The following is a 16091-nucleotide window of genomic DNA, read 5'->3' as shown; positions in this document are numbered from 1 at the left end:
GCGTCTACTTCCTCAAAACAATGGCATTCCACCCAACATTGGCAGCAATTCAAAGTCTGGCCCGGAGGAGCTACAGGCTATATTTAGTATCACTCTCTGCTTCAAAGACTGTCAGAACTGAGCTGCCATGGAGACTGAACACATATCTGTCTGAGTCAGGGTTCAGGTAGCTGTGGAAGAGCAGAGAAGTACGCAGGAGAGCTTAAGTAACTGGATTTTTGCTTTGTTTTTTGTTTTGTTTGTTTTTTTTAAAAAATGAACACCCCAATTTATCCAACAAGGAAATTACTCCTCACCCTCTTAGCAGTAGGACTGTTATCAATCTTCATTCAGACAACCAAATCTTTCTTCTGCAGTATTTTAACACTAGGTATTAAGTATTCTAATACTCGTTTCAAAAGAGTTGAAAAGTCAGAGGATTCTTTAAACAATACAGTCAATTGCACAGATTAAAATTCCTGTTCTGTCTTCTTCGCTCTCTGCTTTCATCCTCTAATAGAAGTTATTAGGAAGTGAAAATAAAAGGATGCCAATAGCATAAATCCACCTTGACTGAATGGTAAAATTAGATGTAATCTCTGCTGCACTGTTGTACATTATCTTTCTGCAGGCCTGGCACACACACACACACACACACACACACACAACTCTCTCTCTCTTTCCTATAGGCTACTTTACATATTACAAAGAAGTGATCAAGGAGGAAGCATAGGTCTGCCTTCCCTCCTACCAATGGGCGTTACTGATCTTCCTATATTGACATCTTGACCTGCAAAAGCCATCTAAGGCTCACAAATATCACTGTAACAGTCCTGAACCTCAATAGTGCTCCACAGATGCTATAGGCACAAAAGGCCAGTGTTCATAATCTAACTACACCTAAACATCTAGAAGCGTACAAATTAAAGTGAATCACAAAGACTTTCCTATTCCGATTCCTGACGTATTCTGATTTATAGGAGAAACAATTTTGCCAAGTAGGAAAGTAACTTTGAAAGCCTTTAGGGACTTTTGGTACCATTCAGTTATTCAGTGGATTGCCCCGAACAACAGATGATGCAAAGGCAGCAGGCTTTCCATTTTTACAAGAGCAGCAGGACCACCAGTTTGAGCAGACGGTGTTGAGATTGAACTTGTCGGAGAGCTCTTTTTTTAAGCAGCTAGCTCTCAGCCTAGGAATGCAACAGCTTTTTTGACAAAAACGTGATAAATTTGAAGGCAGTAGTGAAGCAACAGTGATACATATGAACCACAATCTTTTACACCAGATCAGCCTCACTTTTAATGCTTCCACATGTATTTTAAAAGTGAGTGCATCCAAAATATGGAATATGAAAGAAAATATAATAGAGAGCCAACCCCTAAGCATGATACTAATGTTAATTGCAAGCCAACAGTAAATACTTTGTAGTGTGAACCTCTGCCCAACATTAATGTATAGGCAACAACCAAGGCAGACATCCTTCCAATGAAACAGTGGGGGCGTTTTTTATCTAAAATGAGCATGATCCAGGCAAAGAGCTATAACTGAGAAGAGCAATTATGTGAAGATTACAGTGAGAGCTTGAACAAATGAGTCAGTAACCAATCAGACCCAACGTTTTGGCAGCATTATGCCTACTACACTAGCAAAACAAGTGCATTCCAAGCAAGTTGTCACATTTTTGACAAGCTTGTAGGATTCTATATTAAATATCCTACTTCCAAACATTTATTAAGAGTGATTTGTAATTTGCCATTCTTCCATTTGAGGAGAACAGATGCTTTTTCTTTTCTTTTTTGTGCTAAAGCCCAGACACCTGGATTTTGCAAAATTTCCTGAGCTTGCTAAATTATCAGCCAACCAGAAAGATTCACTGGAGCAAGTTACTTCCAAAAGCAAAACAAAAACAAAACCCCAATCCCACCCAAAATGGAAGAGAAAGGGAGTCACATCAACCATGTTTTGACTTTGCTGGTCTCAAAACTCTGAAAATTACTACCAGTTTTGTTTAATGGTTTATTTAAAAGAATGTACAGTGGTACCTCGGGTTACAGACACTTCAGGTTACAGACTCCACTAACCCAGAAATAGTACCTCGGGTTAAGAACTTTGCTTCAGGATGAGAACAGAAATCGTGCAGTGGCAGTGGGAGACCCCATTAGCTAAAGTGGTGCTTCAGGTTAAGAACGGACCTCCAGAACGAATTAAGTTCTGAACCCGAGGTACCACTGTATTCTATATCCAACTTTTGTATGTTGCCAGCATGACTAAGCCGCTTCTGGCGAACCAGAGCAGCGCACAGAAATGCCGTTTACCTTCCCGCCAGAGCGGTACCTATTTATCTACTTGCACTTTCACTTGCTTTCGAACTGCTAGGTAGTTCACTCCAATAACTGCAACCCTGCTGTTCTTTAAAAGTGGTTCCCCACACACACTTAATACAGCTACGGGAAAAACACAGATGTTATGATGGATTAATATAAATGTGGCTTGGACTTAAATGATCTTCCACAGAATTGGGTTCCCAATTCCCACTTTTTCTGCAACCCACTGTGTCCCCCAAACATTTGTTCCTGGGGGTTATGAGACTTTTTGGTGTGGGATAGTGTATGGGGAGGCTGGCGATGGGAGCTGGCAGACATCATTCCCCGTCCTTTTTTGAATAGGGGAGCAACTAGGGCTATCTTTTTTCCTTCACTGAAAATAAAGTCACTTATAAAAATAATGAAACAGAGGATTTCAAAATCTGAATAAACTCTGGAAGTCCTTCTGAAGGTGGGCAGCCTGTTTTGGTACTGAGGCTCTGGTGACACCTTAGCCTTGCGTCCACTAAATCAAGGTGCAACTGCCACAGACAACATGCATCTGTCACCAGTGACTGATGCTGCTCTATTCCCCCTGAGGCAACTACAGAGCTTCACACAAGTTCTAAGGCTTAATGTTATCTAGCAGAGGCAGAGGCACAGGTACTATGGAATGTATAATATATACTCATCAATGTTCAAAGATTCACCTACTCTGCTGTCTCAGTCCTGGGAATTCTTACAAACATTTGTAATTCTTTTGAAGTTCCTGCCAATATAAATAGTTCAAGTAATATTTGGCATATCTGTCCATGAAAGTAAGTATCAATCACTTTAGCCAATGATTTGGCATATTGATTAGCCAATGATCTGGCTTTCAGCAAGGTCTCACAAGATCAATAGGAGAGAGACAGATGAAGACCACCTCTAGGCCTGCTCTAGCTGGGGGGGGGGGGAATGCTTCCCCTAGCATTGAGGAACCTTACCAAGTTGGCTGGGACTGGGTTGTGTTATGAAGGGGAGACTGCTATCTCCCCTGTCACCACAACCCACCTTACTCAGTAGTCCATTGACCCTGGGGAAAGGAAGGGGCCTTGAGGAGCTGCCAGGGAGAGGGTTAGCTTCTGTTCACCCCTTTCCTCTGGGATCCACTCCACTGGGGAAAAGGCAGCTGGCAGCATGTTGTATGTTCTCCTGATCAAATAGGCTTTAAAGGTAAAGGTAAAGGTACCCCTGCCCGTACGGGCCAGTCTTGACAGACTCTAGGGTTGTGCGCCCATCTCACTCAAGAGGCCGGGGGCCAGCGCTGTCCGGAGACACTTCCGGGTCACGTGGCCAGCGTGACATTGCTGCTCTGGCGAGCCAGAGCCGCACACGGAAACGCCGTTTACCTTCCCGCTAGTAAGCGGTCCCTATTTATCTACTTGCACCCGGGAGTGCTTTCGAACTGCTAGGTTGGCAGGCGCTGGGACCGAACAACGGGAGCGCACCCCGCTGCGGGGATTCGAACCACCGACCTTTCGATCGGCAAGCCCTAGGCGCTGAGGCTTTTACCCACAGCGCCACCCGCGTCCCCCAAATAGGCTTTACAGACTTTTAAAGCACTAAAAATACTGTTATGAATTTGAGGTACTAGAGTCTATTAGTGAATTGAAGAAATTATTAAACAGCAGTATTTAGAACAGAAAATACAGTTCTCATGGGTGTACAGTTCTCCTATGCAAACTACCAAGGCTGGGCTGGTTGAATGTAGGTCATTATGAAACAACAGACAGCCGTTATCACCTCAAGAGGAATCCCCCAGGGCTGTGTAAAAACAGAGGTTAACAAGGTGATGGGGAGCATGGGAGGTGACAGGAAGGAGATTTGGGTTTTGGCAGGGTTTTCTGGGAAGAAAAAAGAAAGTAGGGAGGAAGGGCAGGACCATATTGGGAGTCTGGGAGAGAAGCACAGGAATGGTGTGCAGGATGCCTTGGACTGTGCTGCTTCAGAGAACAAGCCCTGCTTGAGATATAATGCTGTGGAACTATCTCCTTCTCCATGGAAGACTCTGGGTGTATATATACTGTAGGTGTAAAATAAAACATATCTTAAAACAATACTACCTCTGCCATGTCTGAGTTCCCAATGGAAACATGACCCCAGTGAGTGCCTGGAACCTTGCTACCACTTGACAGAGATTGGAGTTGTGTGTGACAATATCTACAACAGGCATGTCCAAAGTCCATTTCAGGGGCCTAATCCGGCCCACCTCAACAACTTCAATCCTTAAAAAAGGTTAACAGCTTTGGTCGGCCCTCACGGCCCTTCACTTCATCAAATCTGGCCCTCTTTGGAAAAAGTTTGGACACCACTGATCTACAAGACCTGTCACAGAGAAAAAGTAGGTGTGCCACACCAAAATAACAATGCCTCTATCACACCTCCTTTTCAACACTGAAAGTACTCTGCCTCCAGCCAGTGGTATTGACTTATCTTTGTCAAAAAGGCAGATAAACCAGCACGACTGCATGTGCACAAAAATACATGCACACAGGTCCTTTCCACCAAGGGGCAAAATATTAGGTGCAAAGGCCTTTATTCTGCTCCTATAGAGCAAGTAACAAGCCATTCAGCAGCCTTTGAGCTAGGCCTAGTACAGTGGTACCTCAGGTTAAGTACTTAATTCGTTCCAGAGGTCCGTACTTAACCTGAAACTGTTCTTAACCTGAAGCACCACTTTAGCTAATAGGGCCTCCTGCTGCTGCTGCTGCGCCACCAGAGCCCGATTTCTGTTCTCATCCTGAAGCAAAGTTCTTAACCTGAAGCACTATTTCTGGGTTACATACCTGAAGCGTATGTAACCCAAGGTACCACTGTATATGATACAGGCTGCTCCAGGACATATTAGAATTTTGATCAGCCCTGAAAATAGCCCTTTGTCCAATGTTCTTGACCACATTTTTTTTCCTCCACAGTTCAACTATTTGCAGCATCAGAAGTTTTATTTTCCTTCAATCATCTTTGCACAAAACAATTTATTTCTCTCTAAAGTATATTTAGATATGAATTTTGCATGGTTTGCTTTTAAAAAAATAATTGCCAGAAATGTGCTAATCTGCTTTAGCAGATAGTTTGCTATTTGATGACTCCAGGCAAAGCAGGAAAGCTGTAATCAATACAATGAAGAAAAATGATTTGGAATTATACTCATTCCCCCCCCCCCTAAAAATCAAAGGTATTTTCTAGGTATTGTCAAGCAGACAAGCACATATTGATTTATAGTTATTGCACATGGCAGGAAGATTGTTTGACACATTATGACTGCATTAGCTTTGTGTGCTATTTCTCAAGCATTGTAGTTAGCAGGGGAAATGTTTTGTTCTTTGTTAGTCGATTTGTTTAACAACCGCATCCCCAAACACTAAGCTATTTCTTTAATTATGGGAGGGGGGAAATGGCTCTGGTGTAAAGATGATAAACTATCAAAACAAGCTGCTTATTCCTGACAAGCCGCAATAAGCTATAAAATCTAGCTTACTTTTACGTGCAAACATGACTAGACAACCACTGTAGATCATATAGGGGGATCTATTGTAAAATGTGGCTTGTGGACTCAAGGGATTCCCTCCCACATTGACTTGTGTGTTGAGGAGTCTCTCCCTTCATCTCTGCCATGAAACCTTAAACACCCCATACAGAATTCTTGTGAGTGGTCTATGGAGAACGCTCCAGTTCAATGGAGCACTATCCATGCCTTTTAGGCACTACCACTGTAGAGCTGAAAATGTAATGTAAAACCACAAATTCACAACGCTTCCTGCATGCTGGTGAGCATGATGTCCATGCATATACCACAACATGCAAATACTCAAAGTATGTATAGGAAAAGGGGTGAACATGCAAGCCCCCTTTCCCCAATTTCCCTCACACACGTTGCAATCCCCCTCCCCACTAGTCCCTGATCTTTCCTGTGTTGCACAGGGAAAGTCTATAGTGGGCATCTAGTCACATTCACCTGAACACAAGTCAAGTCCACATGCCTAAGGACCCTCCTTTATCATCCAGCATAAAGAGTGGGGTACCAGAGTCCTACAGTCCTCTCTATTGAGCTCTTGGGCCTCTCCCTACATTCCGCACCTTCCTCTAGCTCTTTTTCCTGGCTGCAATATGCTCTTGAACTGTACCAATGCCTCTTGCTCGCCTTGAGTAGTAGCTGTAGAGTCCTGCAGCCTACTGTACAAAGGCAAGAATCATGTCTGTTGCCCCACCCACCATAGGCATGCAGCCTGTAGATGGCAATATGATGAAATGCAGCTCTTAGGCAGTAAAAAAATTTCCCTACCAGTCCCACATGAAAGCATTCCCTGACTGGGAAATAGCCTTAATCCTCAGAAGGAACACACACACACACTGGTTACAGAGCTGCATTTCCATCTTTTGGCCAGCCTCCCCAGCAGTCTGCTTAAGGGCGATTTGATCTGCAGCATTAGCAGGTGATAATGTGTTGCTTAGTGCTACAAAAAGCTTCGCCTGCTGATTTCTGTGCATCAGACTGCGGTTAGAGGCACAGAAGCAGGCAAGACTAGCAGTTCCCCACCCCCCACCCCTAGCTAGTTGCCAACCTTATTGATTAAAGGTAAATTACTCTGCACAAAGCTATCTTGCTTTTGCATTCTTTGAGTAGACCACTGTATAATTTCCTGCAAAAAATTAGAAGAGCAAGCAGTTTCCAAAAGTTGCACTGCCTGTGCTTTTGTCAACATTATGAGCCCACTTATTTTTGACCAAATCATCTTTAGCAGGTGGTGTTATAACCTGAATTTTCCAGGTGTGTTACTCTCTTGTGTGTAGATAAAGCCCCAAGGACACTGCAACAGTCAAAAAAGCATTATTTTATGCTGGGATTACCAGACTATTTATCAAGTCTATGGCAAGCTATGACTTGATGAACTGGATGAAAAGCTTCAAAGAATGTGTTCTCCAAAAACCGAATGCTAGGTGATTCACTACTCTAGACTAAAGACTCAAAGCCTCTTGTTAAATTGTTCTTAGAAGTGTGGTATGCAGTGGAAGTGGACAAAAGAGATGACTGAAAACATTTTCTTACCATCTTTGATTTTTCACTACTTGGTGTTTTGTTCAAGTCAATCAGCACATGTATCCTTTCAATACTCCAAGGCTGATTTCAAAGTGTCCTGGGAGGTTTGGCGGCTTGCCAGAACTTCTCAAAAATGTCAATGTTGTGGCAAATGAAACCTATTAATGTTATTGTTCTTTTTATTACTTTGATTGCTTGTCCACATTTCTGTTACTAAAGATGCATAAAACAATTTTAAGTTTCATAAAGCACTTTACATCAAATCAATATATATATATTAAAAAATCAGAACTGGGCTGTCCTTCTGCTACCTAGTTTGTGAAGTCAAATGACCATAGCTGGGATGGTAAAATGGGAACAGTCCTTGGGACCCTCCTGCTGCTGCTGGCAATTGATGCTCTGTGTGTAAGCAGCAGAGATGAGAAACACAGCACAGAAGTACTCAGCGCCTCCCTCTGCTGTAGAAGGTGATGTTATCTGCCAGCCAGCAGCAGGGATAACAAACAGAGGCAGTTATTGGTCCTTCACTCAGTACAGGCAGGTGGTGTTGTCTGTTCCAGCAGGGATAGCAAATCTAAGGCCATCTGTTGAAAGGTGTCTCCCCAATATAAAGTGTCATTTGTCATTAATTTAGACTGGGAGGTAGGATAGAATCCTTATTCAGCTTTCAACCAGCCTGTTGAAATTTTTGGGTTTTCAGAATTATCCTGGATGAACTCTCTTCTACAGATGAATAAAATGCACCACATCACATTTTTAATATATATTTGGAGAAGGCAGACTCTCAAACAAACATCTGTGTGCCAAGAGTGGGCTTGGTCCATTCATGAACACTCCTTTTAATGGCTCCCATTAGCTCTGATTTTGTAATTGACTTAAACTACTTTTCTGTAACTGTTCTGCTTGCAAGAACATTTGATTCTGCTGCTGTGTATGATCAAATTATTCCCAGATCCCACATACCCCAAAACAGATTTGTTCATGTCTGCTGAACAACATCCTGGGCCCTTGGGTTGGCTTTCTTACATTGATGCCTCTTCTTTTGTGGTCAGTTATATGGGTGGTGTACAGATGTAATAGACAACAAATACAACTTTCTGGAGCAATCTTCAAACTCCACAGAAGTGGCATCTACCATTAGTGGCATGCCCCTCAAGGCATGAGAAAAGATATGTCATTTGGGCCCAGCTTAATGAAAGCGGAAGCACATATATGCACATCTCAAAATACTATGCTGCATAGGAATACATTGAAAGTGATCCCTACCAATCAGCCTAGCTTGTTGTCACTTCAGTGGAACCACAGAAAGTTGCCTTATATACCAGAGAAGACCACTGGCCCATCTAGCATTGACCACACTGCTAAATGGACCTAAATTGAGGTACTGTAGTTCTCTAGGTTTCAGACAGAAGGCTTTCCCAGCTCTAGCTCCAGATGCCAGGGATTGAACAGTGGATGTTCTGCGCGCGCACGCGCGCACACACACACACACACACACACACACACAAAACCTGTTCCGCCACTGATCCTTCTGAAAATGTGCTGTTGCCATATTTTATTTCCATCAGGAATGTACCAGGAATTTTCCAATGAGACACACAGACCGAAAGAAAATGTTTCTGATTTTGAAGATTTACCTCTTTCTCTGGTCCAAAGACTGTCTGATCTGAACACTAGAAAGGAACAGTCATTTTGCTGCACTGCAACAGTTGTATTTTTTCTTAAACTAAGCAATAGCAATGTTTGGAGCATAGGAAATAGTAAAGTGCAGGCGGGTTACTAGAGAAGATCTGAGAGCATATCAACACCTACCCTGCTAGAGATTCAAATCCTAAAGGTCACAGAGACAAATGGAGGGAGCTTCCCCAACTTAGTTTTTTCTGGAGTAATAAACCATTCCGTTCACATCAGATGAAATGAGAATTTGGTAGCAAACTTTAAGTACCGGTACTTAATAATTGTTGCTTAATAAGTTTAAAAAAACAACTTGCCAGACTCTAGCAAGACCAGTTTCAAATTCCACTGTAGTCTATTTTTGAAGAATTCTCAGTCATTTTGAACACAGACATGCAAGTAAACTCAGGAATAAGGAGGTGGGAAAGGGTTTGTTTGGGAAAAACATTGCTCCTCATGAATCGAACATGGAAAAACTTAAGTTTTGCAAGGGATACTGAACATCTTCTTTATAGTGTTTTAAAGTACGGTGTTTCTAAGATCCAACAATAATTAACTTTTTAAAACCACATCTGGCCCAAAGCACAATACCTGAACATGTAGCAGCTTGCTGTTCCAGCTCTGACATATATGCTGTCTGAATTGCAGCTGAAGAATTTTTAGTACGTAAATGTACTTAACACTATACTATGTGGTAGCTGCACTCCATATTTTAAAAGTAGATAAGAAAGTTTAAATGTCATAAGTGAAGGCAAAAGTGAGCATTTGAAACACATTTCTCACACTGAAATGTATATGTGCGCTTCTCTCCCCAACCGAGATAACTGAGGCTTTTAAACTGCTAACCTCTGTCAGGATCATGCCTCTAGTCAGCACAATATCTTTTTATTTCACCTCAAAATTCTGTTTTTCTAGAACTTGTCAAAGGTACAGAGGGGAGCAGGTTAATTTAGAATGTTTGGATAGGTTTTGTCTTTACAATGCTTGTAAGTCAACTCCATGACTGAAAGCTGCAAGACCTGCTCCCTGCCTTGCAAGTCTCTTTCCACCAGGCTTGAGAGGGTGTCACCCTATTTGATTCGCTGACTCCAGGTACAAAAGCCAAGGCTGCCAAAGAGGCTAAAAATGATCTTTGCTGCAGCTCCTTCAAGACCTACTTTTCTCAGGAGGCCTACAGACTCTTGGGATAAGGTATTGATTAGGGTTTGGTTTTTTTAGGGGGCAAGATTTAACTTTGGAGATGTTACAAAAATTAATGTCCATAACAGCAAAAGTATCTTTTTTCAATTGCATTATGACATGTGGGATAATTGATTTTGTTATGTATGTTTTGATATACTTATTTACTACTTATGACTACTTTTGCTATATTTTTGCAATTATGTAATTTTTTGCATGTTGTAAACTGCCTTGAGCATGATTTTAACTATGGAAAACTGGCATACGAATAAATGATCATCTCTTCATCTGAGATGGTGGATTTACTGTGGAAACCTTTCAACTGTACAACATTATACTGCATAAATGAAAGCAGAAAATAAAACACAGTGGGACAATTTGTGGAACACATGGAATAGTGCTCCCCCCCCAAAAAAAATCACATATTAAAAAGTCCATTACCTAAGCCAAGTTAATGCATGAGAATTCAGCTATTTGCAGCACAGCAGTGCCATCCATCATGGAATTTGTATTTGGAAAACTGATCAATTTATCTTCATCATCATAATCAATTATTATTTATATAGCACCGTCAGTGTGCCTGACACTTTAATAGGTAGTTATAATAGAGAAGCCCCCGGTTCTGAGAACCTTATACTGTAAAATATTATATATGGGAAACAAAAGAAAAGGTAGTGGAGATAGGCAGGGAAACACTATCAGAATTCAAAACTGCTTGTTTGTTTGTAGGCTCTAAGGAAAATGGAAGTTACTGATTCTTACAGTGATCAGAGGGGTTTTCCCCCAGTTTACTTAGTGTAGCTCCCAAAGAAGAAATACTATTCAGCTATTCACTGCTAATTAACATGAAAATCATAAAAAATAGTCAGTTAATGCAATTGTATCCTAGCTTGCTCCAATGCAGTTAACCATAGTTTCCGAGTTCAGGCAAAATGGGAACTATAGTTGATGAAATTCATCCTGCTTCATTTGCCATTTCACATGAAGGAATTCTCTGTATGTGGCTAGAAGGCACATTCACTCCTCATCTTCTTAAGTCAAGGCGTGGTCGAACACCTTCATAGTTACTGTGGTCCTCAAGTCTTCACATGGTTGGTATTAAGTTAGAGGCATCAAAGCTTTCCTGTGCCGAACATGTCATATGGGGTCTGAGAATGCCACAAGGAGCCTTTCAAAGCAACTCCTATTTTCTTATCATCGTGTGTACAAAGGATAACGTAAGTAACCATTTCAAGGAGCTCATGTGTTCACACAGAAACAGATGACTTTGTCAGAAATGAAAATTTTACTGCCTGTGCAGAAGATCTCATATCCTTAACGAGTATAGCTTTCGACCTTCCATAACTTTATCGAGTAACTTTTTAGAAAGCATTTGCTAGAAACTACTGTTTGTCCTAAATTTGTTGCCAATAAAGATTTCTATTTCATTACATTATTCCACGCACTGTATCAAACCACATTTTATCCTGGAGGCAAGAAACATTATTTCTTCTTACCTACACATACACACTGATTGATTCCAGAATTCAATAAAGCAGCTGTCCTTTCTTAGCCCACAAAATTATGATTAAAGTTTAAATTACAGTGGGATCCCACTTTGGGTTGGTTTACAGACCTCTTCCAGTTGTTGGAACTGTTGAATTTCTGTTTGGGGTCAAAATATAGGCACCTGACAGCCTCCTTTCAATTACCTTGAAAATGTTGCTACATTCTCTCTTTAGCTTTTGTGTGTAGCCACTCAAAGGTCTGGCAGATGCAATTTCATGCCAAACCAATACTGTGTTCCCATTTTGTTTCCTTGGGAGCGTCTGCCAGATACATTTTCCTGCCATTCACTCAAAGAAATCTTTGTGTTTGGCAGAACACAGTAGATTTATATAGCCATCTTTGTGCATTATTTCACTTTGAATGCCACTACACGATAGAGTCTACTAAGGTCCAATGAAAGGCCTTGATAACCCCCCCTCCCCCAGTAATTATTTACAGAATTTCTCCAATATCCTACAGAGGAACTAATATTTTTAATATAAGACTTTCACTTTCTGTGAACAGATAAAAAATTCTTAGTTTTTAACCTAGTATTTCAGAGAGTGTCAAAAGCGAGTGACATATCAGCTCAGTAACCCATTGATTAACCATGTACAGTAGGCAGTGTCCATGCTTTAAATCTCACCTCAACCATAAACTCACTAAATAGCCATAGACAAATAATAGCCTTTCAAGCTTCATCCTCCTTATCTTCATATTTTATGGAGCTAATAACACTGGCTCAACCCTGTAAAGTAGACTGGCATCATCATCCCTATATGCAAATGGTGATGCTGCAATCCTATACACACTTCTTTGGGAGTATGGCCCAATGAATTCCATGGGCCTTACTTCCTAGTAGATATGTACAGGATCATGCTGCAAAGCTAGCACAAGCGGCTTATGGCCACTTTTTTTAAGTTCATGTTTGAGATCCAAACTGGCCCCTTTCTGCTTCAGAGTTTACCCCCTTCACCACACCACATCAGATATATTTATTTAATTAAGGTAAACCACTTCAAATTCAAGTGGCCACTTCTTTTCTTGGAACAAATTTCACAACTCCCTCCTACAGAGACGTATTTGGAAATGGATGGAAGCCAAAGGAGCAACCAGTTGTTGTGATCTAAATTGTATGGAATAATATATTAATTTCTCTGTAAAATGACCCACAACTGTTTCATAAAGGGTTGCTACTCATGCTTGTCCATTCATCGGTGAAATCAGATTCAGAATCTCAGGCCAAGTTCAACACAACAACTATATATTCTAAAGCAACAATTATCTGCATACTTAAAAGGTAAAGGGTAAAGGGACCCCTGACCATTAGGTTCAGTCGTGAGTGACTCTGGGGTTGCGGCGCTCATCTCGCTTTATTGGCCAAGGGAGCCGGCGTACAGCTTCTGGGTCATGTGGCCAGCATGACTAAGCCGCTTCTGGAGAACCAGAGCAGCGCACAGAAACACCGTTTACCTTCCCGCCGGAGCGGTACCTATTTATCTACTTGCACTTTGAAGTGCTTTCGAACTGCTAGGTTGGCAGGAGCTGGGACCAAGCAATGGGAGCACCCCATCGCGGGGATTCGAACCGCCTACCTTCTGATCAGCAAGTCCTAGGCTCTGTGGTTTAACCCACAGTGCCACCCGCGTCCCTATCTGCATACGTACTAAGGATCAAATTCTAATAAAAGAATGATTGTACTCTCCTACATTTGCTTATGTCCAGCATTATCCTGATAAAGAATAGCCTTATGTATTATTCAGAAGAACATCTAGTCCCAGACTCATAGCACTTCTACGATCCCCAGCAGACCTTGTTCCCACCCTGTTATCCAAGTTCCTTTAGCTGCCAAGAGTTTACATGTAGAAAGCAAGGAACCACAAGGGCATCAGATCCAGCCTCCAAGGAATGCTTCACCCGCTGTTACTTCCATGGTGTCCAGTGACAGCTGTGGCACACTCCTTAGAGGCTGGATCTGACAACTCCTTGGCATCTCTCCCCCATGCTACCTATTTGCCAAGCAGCCTCTTGGCAAATAGGAAGCCCTGCTGGTCTCCTCCCACCCTTGTTCCCTATGTAGATCTTACTCAGACATTCTTTTATGGATTGTGGGAGGGGGGTACATTTTGTGGTTTGCCTCAGGTGGCTAAATATCTTGGGGCAACCTTGGTAGAAAGTATTGTGTTTCACAGCAGATTTTCCCATGGAACCCCTTCTTGTGTCCATCTTTTCACACCAGCAGTATATCACAAACCATGACTTTGGAGTTTGACTACGCCACTGCCAACTGTTTAGGACAGTGTGTTAGACAAAGTATTGGAAAGAAGCCTAGTGGAGTGATGACTCCAGAGACCTCATGTGAACTTATGTTTTTATTACTTAAAAAAAACAAAAAACACTCTGCCTTGTGCTGCTATAACAAGACTATGTTCCTCCTTAATAAAAACAAAACCAAGTTCTAGGATCCCAAAGACAACACCAAGAAAGTTTAGCACTGGCAGACTCACATTGTATCCTGAAAGGAAACTTTCAGCTTTTTGCCCTGATTTTTCCAATAGAAAGCCGGAGGAAGAAATGTGTATTGTAACAACTTGCCTTTATACACATAACAAACCAAACCCAGGAAGCAAGCTGCAGAGACACCTTCTAACACCACCATTTACATACAAAAACCTAGGTCCCAAGCATATTCTGTTTGCAATTCATTTCACATATTTTCACTGAGTAACAGCTCTAGCATTCTAGAACAGAGGGCAAAGCAGATCCAGGAGAAAGGAAGTCTGTTTGCCAGCTGTAAAAGATGCATAATTCTTTTATTAGGTTCGGGGGGGGGGGGGGAGAGACAAAGGAAAAGAACTGAATAGACCCACAACCCCCCTGGAAAAGTAGGTTAGTACTTGATGGTGTTACCAGACATCTTATTCTAGTACATTACAATCCTAGAGCTTATAATGGATGCTATCCCACAGGTGCGCAGACCAAATAACTACATGTACTGTAGTCTGTTATTTTTATCTCACAATCTAAAACACAGGAAGTGAAAAACACAGTGAAATCTGTTAAAACATGTCAAGGGTGCCCCCCTCCAGAAAAAATGCAAGGGAAAATTGGGGTAAGGGAGAGAGAAACGATTTAACTCTTCCTTACCTACCAACTCCTAAACCAGTTGGGATTACATTTCCCACCCAGTCAAAAATGCAAGCAAAGAGTACATCACACACTGAGTGCATGGGAGATGCCAACAACCATTGGGGCAGGCATGGGAGAGAAACAAGGAAGGCCAAAAGCAGCATCTTGGGAATGAAGTCGTTTTTGGTAACCTGTCTGCTGCAGCCCTCCATCCTTTACTTAGGATGATCCAGGCAGAGATCAAATTAGAATGCCACCGGTTACACTGTTACGGCCAGGACCAGACTCCTAAATGGCCCTTCCATAGCAGAGCACCAGCACATTCTAATAAACAAGACGCAAAAAAGACCCCAGCCCCCAGATATTATATGCTTATGCAAAAGTAGTTAATCATAGTAGGCCAGGAGTTGGAGGACAGAAGATGGGGAGGAGGGGCGAAGAGAGAAGGAGAAACAGCTCTAATACAACCCCCCAAGGAAAGCAGCGCAACGGATCGTAAGAGCGGGGGCTCCGATATCTCCATGGAGCAAGCTCTCCCAACTCTTCCCACCCAGCGTCGCTTGAAGAACCATCTCCTAGCAGGTTTCTTGCAGCAACGGGGACACCCACAGCGCCCACCCAACTCGGCGCCTAGGAGATTCCGCTGCTGAATGGGATCGACACCCCGCAGCCAGCCACCCCGCGTCCCCGGAGCTCAGTCCTGGCCGAGCAAGGCTCACCATCTTATCGGCGTCGTGCGAATGCCCGAAACTGCTGGCTTCTGCAAAGCTCTGGGTTGGGCACGGCCATCGGTGGAGGCTCCGGGAGGGCATCGGCTACATTTAACTTCTTCGCGGTCGGCGGAGGGAAAGGGGGGGGGGGGAATCGAGCCAGCACCAAGCAGCCTCCAGGAGCCCCCTGCCGCTCGCTCACCCAAAAGCTTCTTTCAGTCGAGGTGGTGCGGGTGGGGGGGGGGGGGGGGTAGAAAGAGAATAAATAAAGATCAAGCCAACAGGGCGTCCCTTAGCCGAGCCAACAGCGTGCGAGCTCCGCAACCGGAGCCCGCGCTCCTCTTCTTCCTGCTGCAGCCGGGCCGGCGGGCTCGCCAAGCAGCTAGCCCGCAAGAGGCGGCGGCGGCAGCAGCCACGAAGGAACTTTCGCCTGGCCAGGAAGAGTCAGCCTGCTGCACAAAGCCCCCGATTCTTCCCGCTGAATGGACCTCTCTTCTCTCTGTCCC

General features: G+C 42.9%; 1 protein-coding gene across 1 annotated transcript in view; it reads right to left on the bottom strand.

Moving 5' to 3' along the window:
- GALNT18 (polypeptide N-acetylgalactosaminyltransferase 18) overlaps positions 1-16091 on the bottom strand; it is a 264677-nt gene that overhangs the window by 247682 nt on the left and 904 nt on the right. The gene's annotated exons all lie outside the window — the stretch shown is intronic.

Source organism: Podarcis muralis, chromosome 1 (assembly GCF_964188315.1).
Source record: "Podarcis muralis chromosome 1, rPodMur119.hap1.1, whole genome shotgun sequence".
Taxonomy (NCBI): Eukaryota; Metazoa; Chordata; class Lepidosauria; order Squamata; family Lacertidae; genus Podarcis; species Podarcis muralis.
The sequence above is the reverse complement of the archived record's forward strand: the minus strand, read 5'-3'. Positions and strand labels throughout refer to the sequence as shown.